The sequence below is a fragment of the Helianthus annuus genome, chromosome 4, assembly GCF_002127325.2.
Source record: "Helianthus annuus cultivar XRQ/B chromosome 4, HanXRQr2.0-SUNRISE, whole genome shotgun sequence".
NCBI classification, from domain to species: domain Eukaryota; kingdom Viridiplantae; phylum Streptophyta; class Magnoliopsida; order Asterales; family Asteraceae; genus Helianthus; species Helianthus annuus.
In genome coordinates, this window is record NC_035436.2 from 15,930,344 (window position 1) to 15,944,905 (window position 14,562).

At 40.6% G+C, this 14,562-nt stretch overlaps 1 pseudogene; it reads right to left on the reverse strand.

Moving 5' to 3' along the window:
- The window catches only part of LOC110905188, a 52,550-nt pseudogene that overhangs the window by 29,799 nt on the left and 8,189 nt on the right, over positions 1-14,562 (reverse strand).

Consider the following 14,562-nt stretch of genomic DNA (forward strand, 5'->3'; position numbering starts at 1 on the left):
TGCTTCATGGTGTCATATCGCTCATGTCGGGCTTGTTTCTGAAACATTTTCAGTTGCTGGATCATGTCATAAGCATCTTTATCTTCCATGTTCTTTTGAAGTTCAGGAGACATGGTGGCTTGCATAAGGCAGGCTACCTCAACGGCATCCTCGTTATGTTTTTCCAGTGCCTTACGAGCAGCAGTAGTGTTACTTTCAGGCTCGGTAGGGACTGGCCATCTAAGATATATAGCTTTTTCGCCATTTTGAGAACTATTCTCAGATTGCGGTGCCATTTGAGAAAGTTGGTGTTATTCAGTTTTTCCTTTTCAAGTATAGACTTGAGAACGAAGGAGTTGTTTTCATTAGACATCTGTTACATAAGCAAAGAGATTTTAATTAGTATTTTCGATGTATATTTCCTTATTTAATTAATGACCCATTACAGTAATTAGAACAAGGAATGAGAATCTGGCTATGTCAGTAGTAAAGGCAGCTGTGGCACGCACTCTAGTAAGTGACTAGGCAGACTGACAACGAGTGTCAATTGTGAGAATTGCACAAATCTCGAGTATGAGGCCGCTAAGACAACTCTTGTCTATGCATTGATACGTTTAGCCTCATCTATGCCGACTTTTTACTTTCGAGACAGCTGGAGCATGTGGTGAGAAAAGAAAAAGTAATAGTCGTCCTAAAAGAGGTACGTGTGGAAGGGCCGGATGTGTCAACGAAACCCTTGCACCTTGGAAGGATATGCTAGACATCAAGTGTGGTGTTGTGGCTCCAAACACTGATGGTTCGCTTTTACGTTCCAAGTGTAGCTTGTGATAGGATGGCATAGACTATTGATTTTAGTTATGGGTTAATGTAATATTTACCAAATAGGGTCGTAAGAGCCAATTTTAGTACATATTTAGTCGTGACATCTTGATGAACCCTTTCATCTCTCAGGACACTTAATTTTAAATAACCTATTAAAACTAAGTTTGTCGCGACTTGTATAACCATTTAAAGTTAATAGTTTTAAAACTATTAAGTTATGAGTTTTAGAAAGTTAAAAACTTGTTAAATTTCAAAAACTCTAATGGCTAATATTTATTTTAAAATAAACTATTTGTTTTATAACAAATATCTACAAGTTGTAAAAAAACAATTTAGAACTTGTTATAATTGATTGTGAACATTTTAAAACACCTTTTAAAAAAAATTTGGTATTAGGTTGGTATGTTATATAACAACTTATATGATAAAAGCAACCCTAATAGCAAAAATAAATATGTAAATCTTTAGGCCATTTTGTTTGTTCTTGCTAGAGCCAAATAGCAAGACCAAACTGGGTCACGGGGTAACAAACAACCACAAGGATGGACCTAGTGCATCTAGTTGTCTTTAGCACCTCCTTGATTCCTGTAATGTCTTCAGTTTTGTCTTCGAGTCTTCAACTTTAAAATATAATATAAAATATAACAAAAATTGAAACCCTAATCTATTGCAACTTTGAGCCACAAAGTGGGCCAAAAACCATAAAACAAAAACAAAACAACAACAATAATACAAGTACAAGGTCGGCCAGATTTACATATTCAACACAATCATATTAAAGTGGACAATCTTTTGGTCAAATAAAATAAATAAAACTTTTGACCAAATAACCTTTTGCCCAAGAAATATTTAGATCTGAAACTTTAAACAAGTTAAAGTTTGAGATCTATAACCGGTTAAAAGGAGCGGTTCCGATTTGCATGTTGTAAGCGTGGCTCTGATACCACTGTTGGGATTCAGTGGTGTCAATTTTACTTTTTATCAAAATGGGTTTGACATGTTTTTATTAATTAAATATATAATTAATAAAAACGCAGCGGAATAAATATAAATAATCAACACCAAAAGTGAACCAAACAGGATCATGGTTACAAACATGCAAATACAGTGTATATAATAATTAATCTACCGATGAGAAAAATTATACCCTTTTGGTTAATAATAACCGTGTGAGACACCGAGGTACAACGAACGAGTGCTAGACACGAATACGAACAAAGAGCGAGGCGTCTCGTGGCGGCACCGGAACACGATGGCGACACTTTATTTGACAGAACCACACACACAAAACCCTTTTCCTTTTGGAGTTTAATCGCAAAAAGAAATACCCTTTATGGGTCTACGGTTGTTGTTGTTGTTCTAAATCACCAAAAGGTGGTGATTTTTTTTTGTTTTGACGGCAGTATATCATACCTATGCCTCAAAAGAAAAGATTATTTCGTTAATATATATACTAATATATATTTAGGTTAACTACAATAACCCTACTAATCATCTCTTAGGCCCCGAAGCCCAATATGATAAGTTCAAGCCCAAACACGATACAAAGCCCGAAAAACAAAGTTTAATTAAATAAGTAATTAAACGTTATATTATTTATAACCCGTATAAATAATAAATTCCATCTCTCGTGGATATATATAATTATTCTAGATAATTATATATTTCGTTGCGTTAATTGTTCGTGGTCACCAGTTAACCAAGTTAAGTGGATTTAATGTTCGTTGCCCAAGGTGTAGCTCTTACGGGTCATAGCTAGGTCAGCAGCGTTGACTTATCGAACCCGTACATATAAATCCAACACAACCGCATTAGGCACCTCATCATCAGACACTTCAATTAACTCATCAGTTGGTTCTTTTTTGATAATACAAAGTTCAGGCGGGTAAGTTATAAGGGCAGGCTTACAGCTAAAAACACTCAAATCAAACGTCTTAAAATCAAGCATTTCAAAAACCAACAAATGATCATCCGTTATCGACATCTCCTCCTTGATTCGACTCCAAGCTGTGGTAATATAAATCTCATGGTCTAAAATTTCCATCCGAACAACCCGTTTACGATTTCCAGCAGAACGAACCAAAATCGGATCTGAAGGACAGGTATTCAGCATCGAGTGATGAACAAACAACCTGTTCACATACTACACAAAGAAGAAAACAATATCAGGATCGATGGTATACCCGAAATACAAAATAATGTATGAATGCAAGGATAAAATAATTTAAAAATGTATATGTTCAAGTACCATGTAGTCGTCTCGGTCTTTAAAATCATTTTTAGGTTTGTAGTAGAAGTCGTTAGATGGCGCAAGAGAAATGTCTTGATAAAAGTGGAATAGCCGGAACGAAGATAAAGCTTCCTCATACTGACAAACAACCCACGAATCGTCCGGTAATTTCAATGACGTGACGACATCAAACCAGCCATTGTAAAAGAAATAGTCGCCTACAAGGTTGAACACTTTGACTTGAAAGGTCCTCCCATCGAGGGTCCTGATGATTGCATTCTTCTCTGGATAACCAAACTTCTTAATCCAGTCACCATAACCAGCAGGAAGTTTCTGCAACGAAAAAGATAACTATCGTTAAATGTAATTATAATATCAGTAATCACAAAGTCTTATATTAAAAACATCTTCAATGAATTCCCTTTTTTTAAATGATTATAATATCAACACTCACCAACGATTTTTTGTCGCTCTTCCACACACGGGCAGCGAATCCGTACACCATCTCGCTTCCAAAGTTGTCGTCTTTCACAACCCCAAATTGTATATCAAAACAGGTACATGAAACAAATATAGGTAACAAACGACAGTAAATTACTACATCAAATAAGATATCAAACGATATCGAAAAAGTATTCAATTATTACATATTTAAACCAGTCAAAAAGCTAATAAACAAAAGATTATAGCATAAGATTAGCCAAAATATAAACCATCAAAAAGCTACACCGGACTTTCGAATACAGATTCACACTTAAATGTCAACAAACTAAACAAAACAGCATCGTTACAACTAACTGCCTCAACATCTAGTACTCCTAATTTAGCACTAACAGAACTCAACATTACATACACTCCATCAGCAACTCAATGATATGAACAACATTAACATCTGCCTAGGGTACTCGGTAACATATATACGTTGAAACTCAAAATCAAAATCGACTACTACAGACCCTATAAAAGAAACTGAACAAAGAAATTAAACCCCTAATCAGCTATGAACAACAGTAACATCAACAAATCAGAATAAATGTACAAAGAAATTAAAACCCTAAAACACAAAAAAAAAACCGTCGAACATCAATATCGACTATTACATACCCTAAAAAAGAAACTGTACAAAGGAATTAAAACCCTAATTGGCTATGAACAACAGTAACATCAACAAATCACATTACATGAACAAAGAATTTAAAACCCTAAAACAAAAAAACAAAAAAAACGTCCAACATCAAAATCGACTATTAGAGACCCATTGAATCTAACAAACAAACAAACAATCTAACAAAAACCATTGAATCTGAAAATCGGATCAAAGAAAACGAAATCGTATGTAAAAGATGGGGTTATCGGAATCAAGCATGAATACCGTCGATGAAGACTATTATCTAATGAAGATTGCTTATACCTCTTCACTGAATCGCCGATTTGATCAGGGCCGATTTGATTTCCTGCAAAATTAACCTTATTAAAACCTATAATCGATCATGAAATACTCTAATTAGAGAGTACCGTAGATGATTTGTCTTCAAATCCGTTGAATCTTGATCAAAATTATTGTATCGATGTTAGTCACCATGTTCGTCGTGTTCGTCAGAGAGGAAAAGAGAGAGAAATCGAATTAGGGTTTTGAGAGGAGAGAGAACATGATTAACGTAAATGAAATGCTTTGTTCAATCCTCAACTATGAGGTGTGTCACATGGATGATGACATGGCTGCTTATTTGGCTTGCACCATTGGGTGACATGTGTCCCCCAATGGTTTTGTTTATCTATACCTTATAATAAAACAAAACAAACTTATGTCATTTGTCCTATTCTTAAAAACCTTATTGCCACGTGTCATGTGATTGTATGTCTGAATAATCTTTTGAGCGGCAATGTATTGTACGTGTTTTGGCATCCCGCTTTTCACTTTCATTTTATCTCAAATAATGAAAGTTTCCATCCTTCTCTCATATTATCTCAAATAATTCTACCAGAGATCCTAATTCCATCTTTCTCTATGATCATCTTCCAAAATATGAATGAGTTCCCGTATTTAATGATCATTGGTTGCATAAACCCTAGATCTATAAATCCATACGTATTCTGTCGTTTCTTCACATCGATTCGGTTGTTAATCGATTTATCAATCATCCTCTGTTTCTTCACATCGATTTGGTTGTCAATCGATTTGTCAAGCATTATTTAAGGTACGATTCTTTAATATGTATGCATATTTCTCTGGTCTTTAATCTGTATCAATTTTTAGGGCTTTTTTTGAATATGTTTTTGTATCAATCTCTGATTTTATATCGATTTCCACTAAATAACATAAGTAAACATATGAATATTTTGTGAAGCTTCTGATTTGTATCAATTTTAGGGCTCTTATATTAGGGTTTTCTTATATTGACTTATTCTGATGTTGTATAAATTTTTAGGGCTTTTTTTTAATATGTTTTTGTATCAATCTCTGATTTTGTATCGATTTCCACTTAATAACATAAGTAAACATATGAATCTTTTGTGAAGCTTCTGATTTGTTTCAATTTTTAGGGCTCTTATATTCGACTGAATGATATAAGTAAACATATGAATCTGTTGTGAAGCTTCTTATTGTGAGCGAATTTATTTGGCCTTTATTTCTGACATTCAAATCTGACCATTAGACACTGTTTATGTGATATTTAAGGGATTGTTTTATGTGATTTGTTAAATATGTTATTCGTAGCCAACTGTTCAGATTTAAAAGTCTTATAAATATAAACATGTTGGAAATTGCTTTTATAAAGTAAGTTGCTTTTACTTGGTCACTTCCCTTATCTCATAATAAATCTATAGACGTCCACATAGTGTAAGATTTAGTATCTTAAATGTTTATATCACTGTTACTTATTGAATGCATTAGATACATGTTTCAAAAATTACTAAACAGTTTTATTCTATGGTTTATAGAGTCATGGCTCCAGCGTTTGTGAAGATTATTTATGATGCTTCACCGTCATGTCTGGTAAAATTTTTATTTTAATTTATTCTTATTTGTGTTATTTTTAGAAAACTTATTGTTTCCTTAAATATTACAGCCGTTGCCGCCATTTTACAATGATGGCGCTGGAAACTTAGGCTATCCTGTTGGGCCTGTGATGTTGAGAACAGGTTCTCAGCTCTGGCATGTTTACATCAAAGTGACGATTAGCGGATGCTTTATCACTGATGGATGGTCAAACGTTTTTACGGATCTTGGAATGGAAGAGACAGATTTTATTTTTTTTGAGGTCCTTGCTGATAACACAATTTATATCTACCATTTCAAGATTGACCGTGATTTGGATGTGAAAGATAAGTTTTATCATATAATGATGTTTCCAGAAGCGAAAAATCTGGTAACTTTTTAAATATTTGATTGGCTATGTTATGTTTATTATATACTTTTGAAATTTATGTTTCAATTATTTTAGATATTTTATAATTGTTTGCAGCGGTTGCCAAAAAAATTCATGGAACATAATTTCAATGACGACCTTCTAGAAAATATTGTCAGGATTCGTTATAGTCCTACTCAAGAAAGGACTGTAAGGATTAAAAAGTTGTGGAATATTCGTTACTACATCCTCGACTTCTCACAGATTTCAACTGATTTGTCTTTGGTCAAGTGGGATTTTCTTGTGTTTCATAGAGTTGAAACTTACACATTTAATCTCATAGTTTTCCGTCTACACGATGATGGGTCGTTAGTTGCTGAAATGGGAATTCCAGTGCCTGAACAACAACCTATACCTGAACCAGAATATGAAGCAGAAAATGATATTGAAGAGGGAATTCAACATGGCATGGCTGAGGATCACTTTCCGCTTGAAGATGTTAATGTTGACTATCATGTTAATGTTGACAATCAAGTATCTGATGATGAAGACCTGCCTGTTCATGAGAACCCGCCTCTACCCGTCGACAATGTGTATGAGATTGAGTGGGTCCTTACTTACCGATTTGTAAGTCAGTCGTAATCTAACATAAGTTGATTTTACCGATTAATTTTAATTGTGAATATTGTCAGTTAGATTGTCACTTATACGTATTTTTTTAAATGTGATGTAGCGTTTCCCACAACGTTTTGTTGAGAATGTGCCGTTAGTTGATGTTCAAGCGATGACCGTTCAGACTATGAATGGTGTTTCTTTAGTTTTGGAAATGCGTTCTGAGCGTGCACATGGAGGACCAAGGTATGCTTTTAGAGGCTGGGAGAGATTTATGCGTGAAGTTGGTTTGGTTAGTGGTCGTGCGTATTTGCTGCGTTATGAAAGGAACAATGGAGTTTTGGTAATTTCGGAAGTCATATAACCATTTTTTTCAAAACACGAGACAAGTGAAGATGAAGTATCATCCTTTTTTCCAAACTACTATGTTTTTAAGTTATTTTCTACTAGGTACTGAAGAAACACTAACCTATGCGGTGATTACGGGCTAGGACTTCAATGATTAGTGACCCGAACGATTGGCTGCAAAACAGAAACACCGTTAGGACTCGTTACAGGAATGGGGTTATTCCTGTAACCACCCTCTAGCGTGAGAATAAGTCTCGGTTTGTGGGAGTAAAATGAGATTGAGAGGAGAAAGTTATATGAGAGCAAGATGATCATAGCTTATACGTTTACCTCCATTAGCTCGGACTAAGAGAGAAAAAAGAAAAGTTTTTGTATTATGATTATTGCCAAATACGTTGGGCCTAGTGCCGTTATGTTTTGGGGAAATTACGGCAAAAAGATAGGATGTGACAGTTGGGTCATCATTGGGATGACAACTGTGCTTACCCTGTTTGGACACGTATTTCCGTCCATACGCCTTTTTGAATTTGAAAGGTTACTTTTGCGTATAAGTAACACTTCCATATATGAGGGTTTAAATTTCTTCCCCCCAAATCGTTCGTTCATCATTCTCTCCAAAGAATGGCTTCAAAACCTAGTGAATCATCTTCTTCTGCTGCCGCCACTACCGATGTGCTTTTCTGCAAGTGGGGTGTAACGTCTTATAACAACCTTGTTCAAGACTACGGCATTCGGGCCGAATGGAACCCTATATTGCCGTCGAAAACGGATACTGCATTTCCCTTGAAATCGGGTAAAATCACGTTGTTTAGTGATTTCTTCAAGTTCTGTAATTTTCGGTTACCTGTTACCAAGTTTCTTAAATTGGTGCTCGATTTTTACCGTATTCACATTTCTCAATTACATCCTCTCGGGTTGGTGAAACTTCGCCAATTCGAATTTGCCTGCATTGCCCTAGGTCATATTCCGGAACTGGTTGTGTTTAGGGCTTTCTTCGTGCTTGTATGGAAATCCCCTTTCTTTACCTTCGACCGGAGAGACACTGATGTGTCTTGCCTTAGGGACATTCCTACCAGTTCTAGAGACAAAGATTGGAAGAAAAAGTTTTTCTATGTTGACGCCTCTGTTATCCCTGGTGAAATGTATTGGAGGGAAAAGGGACCAAAGGATAAGGTCAAAGATGACGGTCCTTCGGAGGATGCATACGTGTCGAATGTTCTGTACACGAAATTGTGTGGTCGTCCCTTCGAGTGCACGGTTATCCCTGAAGGTGCTCTGGTGATGGCAGGCATGAGTTTGTTGTGGCGTAATATCCGGCGATACCCCTCGTTTCAAAGGGATGATGCAGGTATGTTTAATTATCTTTGGTCATATTTTTATTAAATTTCAGAAATAATGTCCACATATTCCGCAGGGGAATGGAGTATGTTTGATTTCGTTGATCCTCTGCGGCACCTTGCGTTGAGACCTACGGACCGCGTGTTGGACGAAGGAGAGCTGGACGTGCTAGGGATGCACCTTGAGCAGTTTATCCTGCCCGTTGTACCAGCGGACCCTGCTGTATACATTTCCCCCCTGCCAGCTATTTCGAATACCAGCGTTCCTGCTTTGGAGAAAAGACCCGCTCGGATAAAGCTTACCGGGAAGAAACATACGGCGACCAATGTGGCTGTTTCTTCCAGTGAGGAATCTGCCTTTGCTGGGCGGGGTGTTTCTCTGGCCGCCGACATGACGAGCCCTGGTCGTGCCTTGAAAAAGAGGAAAACATTTGTTGTTCCCACTCTAAGTGCCTTCGAGGCGGTACAACCTGCTCATGCTCTCCCGATAGGTATGTACTGACTGACTTGGCATGCTGATGTAGGTTAAAAACTTCATGTTGCTAAATCGTTTCGTTTGATTGTGCAGGTACCTCTGTAGGAATACAACATGGGGTTGTTGCATCAACTCCCGTGTCACATGTGGCGTTGTCGTTCCCTGGTTCCAGTATTAGCGTGTCCACGGAGCCAAAAACCCAGGCTCCTGCTACCACCGCTATTAGCTGTGCCATGCCGCTTCCCACACCTACCTTATCTGTGGCTGTTACCGTCGACACTGTTGCTACACCACGGTCATGCGGCGTTGGTCCACCCTTGTTTGACTCGCCCATTAGCATTTTTTCTGTTGCTGATAAGGGAGTTACCGCTGTGTCTGTGGCACATGAGGTGACCAGCCTTGGTGGTGCTGCTGCTAGTGAAACTGGGGGGTCAAGCAGTGGCATCGCTGATGACGGTGCCCGTCTGATTGATGACCTGTTCTTACCGACCGTTCGATGGGATCCCAATGCTCAGGATAAACGCTATCAGCCGCAATGGAGAATCACTGAATCCTCTAGGCTGATTTTCCCCCAGTGATTCAGCACTGGGTTGAGCGGGCGTATCCCCCAGCCGAGGCGGCATATGTGGAGGGGTTGAATAATGAAGATCTAATGAATTCCTCGATATCGGATTCTGTGAGCCTACCACGGAGGCTGACGGAAATTCGTCGTAGATGGATGCATAATAACACCCAACTCCACCAAGCGCGGGCTACTATTCAAGAGCTGAAGGATGATAAGCATCGCTTGGAAAGTCAACTTCAAACTGTTGGGTTAAGGGAAATGAGGTTTCTGTCAGAGAAAAATAAGGCTGAGGAGGATTTGAAAAGGGTGACTGCCCACCTTGCTGAGGAACGGATAATGTGGGCCCGCGATTTGGCGGAGAAAGACCGAGTTCTGGCCCAAGCCAAGAATATACAGGAAGAGTTGGAGCGTAAGGCCATAGCGGAGGCCTAAAAGTTGAGACTCGAATTATCGACACAATCGGAAAAGTTCTGTGTTGACACTGATTTTGTGTCTCAGGTTCAGGAACGATACCAAGGCCTGACAGTCGAAGTAGAAGCTTCTCATACCAAAGTCCGGCTACTTCAGGCGGAACTGGAAGAGCGAGAGGGAAAGGTTAAGGAGCTTCAGGACCATTGTGATTCTCTTGTCACCCAGAATAACAAGCTTGCTACATCGTCTGCTTCCCGGCTAAAGGAGGTTGAAAATGCGTTGGCACAATCTAACGCCAAAGTGGATGATTTGACTAGCCAGCTGGCGGCTGTTCGAGGTGACAGGAACTGGTTGATAACCAATGGGCTGGTGGGGGCGTTTGAGTATTTACGTGAGTCGCCCCCTTTACCAGCCTAATTGATCGTCTATCCGCTGCTGCTTATCAATCCGGGCATCATGATGGCGTTTATATAGGCTATATGGAGTGCCATCAGTTAGATAAGATAACTCCAGACTTTCATGCTGTCAAAAGCAAACTTCAAAGTGACATGTCGAATGCCCTCGAAGCAGCATACACCGAGCCGCTGCCCTGTTATGGCGATTTGATGGATAAAGTAAATGAAGATGGTATAGAATCGCTGCGTTTGATGCTGGACCCCGCGGAGGAGTCTGAAGAAGAATGACAGATTTGTTTGTTTCACTTGTTATGCACTCTTGTGGCTTTGCTAATGACACTGTTTGACTTGGGTTTAGTGCCCATATCTGTTTTGATTTGACAGCCATTTTAATGCTAATGTCATGATTTCTGACACCGCCGTATTTTGAAAATGTGGCACTGTGACGTGTAATGATTATTTTCTATTAATGCTTCTAACGTCATCACTGTCAAGTCTTTTTAACCTCTCTATGAATTTGCCTTCCTTTTCCTTATTTGGTAGTTGGACATGATGGAGAGAAAACGGTATAGGCAAAGGCTTTCCGAAATCTTTCGAGTGCTAGATGCTGCAGATGGCTTACTCCAGTTGCAGCACCAGGTGACAAGGTCGATCCTTCGAGGAAGAAGGCCAATTCCCAATGTTGCTCCGGCCCGGGCAAATCGGGCATGTCAAAGTGTTGTTGTCGAGGACCCCCAACCGATGGATCCTGTAGTGCCATCTTTGTCAGCTGACGTCCTGACAGATCTTATCCCGGTGGACCATAACCAGCGATACCGTTTTACGTACCAACGTCGCTCTGGTGGTTACCCCAAAAAGCAACAGATGGACGGTTTGAGAATGGTGGCTCCGATGGTGGATGGTGAATCATCTGGCCACCTGGCCGTTGATCCAGCTACATTTGTCGATGGTGGTGTGGTGCTGCATACCCCTGCAGTGGTGATGGCACCCAACTTCCATCAGTAGATGTTTTGAACATGTTCTGTTTTTTGGTTCCCATGTGTTGGCTTTTAACGACAGGGACAAGTACTTGGTTTGTTTAAGATAGGTTACGTGTATGTAAAAATACCTATCTGTTTTGTGGCGGTTTGTGTATCTATTACCAAGATACCCGCCGTAAGCGCTGTATGTATTAACCCTATGACTTGTGTAATTGAAAATATTTCGTGTTTAAGGGTGTTGTTTGTAGTTTTACCGTTTTATGCACTCGTTGTGCGATGGTAACTTGTGATAAGAACAAAAGTAAATGTCTTAAACTTGAACTTAAGTAAAACGAAAGGACACCACTGCGGGTGAGTTACAATTGTAAAATGAGAAAAATAGTTAACTCTTGCTGTTGGGAGCAAGGTCTTACAAGTAACATTTCCTTAATTGAGCGATATTCCAACTGCGTGGTACTGGTGTGCCATCTAGTCGAGATAGGCGATAGGCCCCTTTGCCCAGATCTTCTTGGACGACATAAGGGCCTTCCCAGTTTGGGCCCAGCTTGCCCGAAGGTTCCATCCTGCTTGCTTCGTTGTCACGCATAACATAATCTCCTGTTTTGAAATTCTGTTTGGCCACTCGCTTGTTGTAGTACTTTTCCAATGCCTTCTTGTATTTTGCTTCGCTGATGGCGGCTGCCTCGCGCCTTTCTTCCAGTAAGTCCAGACCTTCCCTTAGAAAAGTATCATTGTCATCGCCTGTGTTGAGGCGGCGTAGTGACGGTAATCCCGCCTCAGCGGGTATCATTGCTTCCGCTCCATAGGTTAGGCTAAACGGGGTTTCATTGTTGCTGGTTTTGGGCATTGTTCTGTGTGCCCAAAGGACGTTTGGCAATTCTTCCACCCAGGAGCTTCCCTCGTGGCCTAATCGTTTCTTAATGCCATCCAGCAAACTTCTATTTGTCCGCTCTACTTGGCCGTTTCCTTGGGGGTGTGCTAGTGATGTGAAGATTTGTTGGATGTGGAAATTAGTGCACCATTCTTGGAAAATTCTGTCTGTAAATTGTGTTCCATTATCGCTTACCAGGTACAGCGGTAATCCAAACCGGCATACAATGTGTTCCCAGAGGAATTTTTTGGCATTATCCGCCGTTATTTTGGCTAAAGGCTTAGCTTCCACCCACTTAGTGAAGTAATCTACCGCCACGATTAGGTACTTTAACTTTCCAGGAGCCGGCGGGAAAGGTCCCACGATATCAATGGCCCACTTCTGGAAAGGCCATGTCGCTGTCACCGGTATTAGGTTGTTCTTGGGCCGTATTGTTTGAGGAACAAATTTCTGGCAGCTGCGGCCTTTCCGAAGTTCTACTACGGCGTCTTCGTGCATCCCAGGCCAATAATATCCCGCGCTATGGATTTTGGCTACCACTGCCCGGGGTCCAGCGTGTATGCCGCATAGACCTGCATGGATTTCGCTGATGAGATACTTTGCCTCTGTTGGGGAGACACATCGCAGCAGTGGGCCCAGGTAAGACTTTCTGTATAGGACACCATTATTGATCTCATATTGCAGTGCTTTCGTTTGTATCTTCTGTGCTTCGCCCCTGGCGGGAGGTAGCTCTCCCGTTTCGAGGAAACGTAAAACCGGAGTGTACCAGCATGGGTCTTCCGCTGCATCGGCGGAAACATTCCACGGTTCGATTGAGGGTGTCTGCAGCGTTTCGACTTTGACTTCCTTTTCCATGCCTGAGGTGGCGAGTTTGCTGAGAGCATCTGCTATCTGATTCTTGCCTCTATGTACGTGACTGAGCGTGACGTTGTCAAAAGAATCCATGAGTTCCTTTGTTTTCGCCAAGTATTTTGCCATTGATTCATCTTTGGCTTCGTACGTTTCGTTTACCTGATTGTTGACCAGCAGCGAATCAACATATGTGCCTACCCTTGCCGCTCCCATAGATTTCGCCATTCTCAGGCCTGCTAGTAGTGCCTCGTATTCCACTTCATTGTTAGAACATTCGAAATCGAAGCGTAAGGCGTACATCAGCCTGATCTCATCTGGGCTTATCAACACTAAGCCGACTCCAGATCCCTTTCCACTAGATGATCCATCGGTGTATAGTTTCCAGGTCTGCCGGGCAGTGCTGGATTCCGGGGTGTCCTGGACGACTGGGTCCACGATAGCTTCTCCTTCAGGTATTTCGGCTAGAAAATCAGCAATTACTTGTCCCTTAACTGTTGTTCGTTTCTGATATTCGATGTCCAAATCGCCAAGTTCAATTGCCCACTTGGCCAGTCTGCCAGAAATCTCCGGCTTGTGCAGGACTTGTTGCAGTGGGTAATTGGTTAGGACCTGTACGCGGTGTGCCTAGAAATATCTTCTCAGTCGTCGTGTGGCGTGGACCAATGCCAAGACCAGCTTTTCCAACGTGGGATACCGCGTTTCGGGTCCCGCTAATACTCGGCTGATGTAATATATCGGTGTTTGTCTTCCGTCTCGTTCGACCATGAGCACAGCGCTTACTGCGGTATGAGCTGCCGCTAAATACATTTTTAACACCTCATTATGCCTTGGTGGTGTCAGCATGGGTAATTCTCCTATGAAGCGTTTCATGTCTTGCAGAGCGTCTTCCGCTTCGTTGGTCCATTTGAAGTTTTTCTTGTTGAGACAATCTTTCAACGTTTTTATGAAAGGCAGGGATTTCTCGGCGTGTCTTGCCAAGAACCTGTTGATCGCTACTAGTCGCCCATTTAGGGCTTGAGCTTCCTTTAATGTTTGTGGGGAAGGCATCGGCGCTATGGCGGCCACCTTTTCTGGGTTGGCTTTGAAACCATCTCGGGTGACCACTACCCCTAGGAACTTCCCCTCCTCCATCCCGAAAGAGCATTTCTTTGGGTTTAGTTTAATGTTTTATTCTCTAAGCCGCTGAAAAGTTTCTTCGATGTCTGCTAACATTTGCTTTTCTTCCCTGCTTTTGATTACAAGGTCGTCGACATAGACCTCTAAATTTCGTCCGATTTGTGTCTCGAACACCTTGTCCATGAGTCTCTGATAGGTAGCCCCGGCGTTCCGTAGACC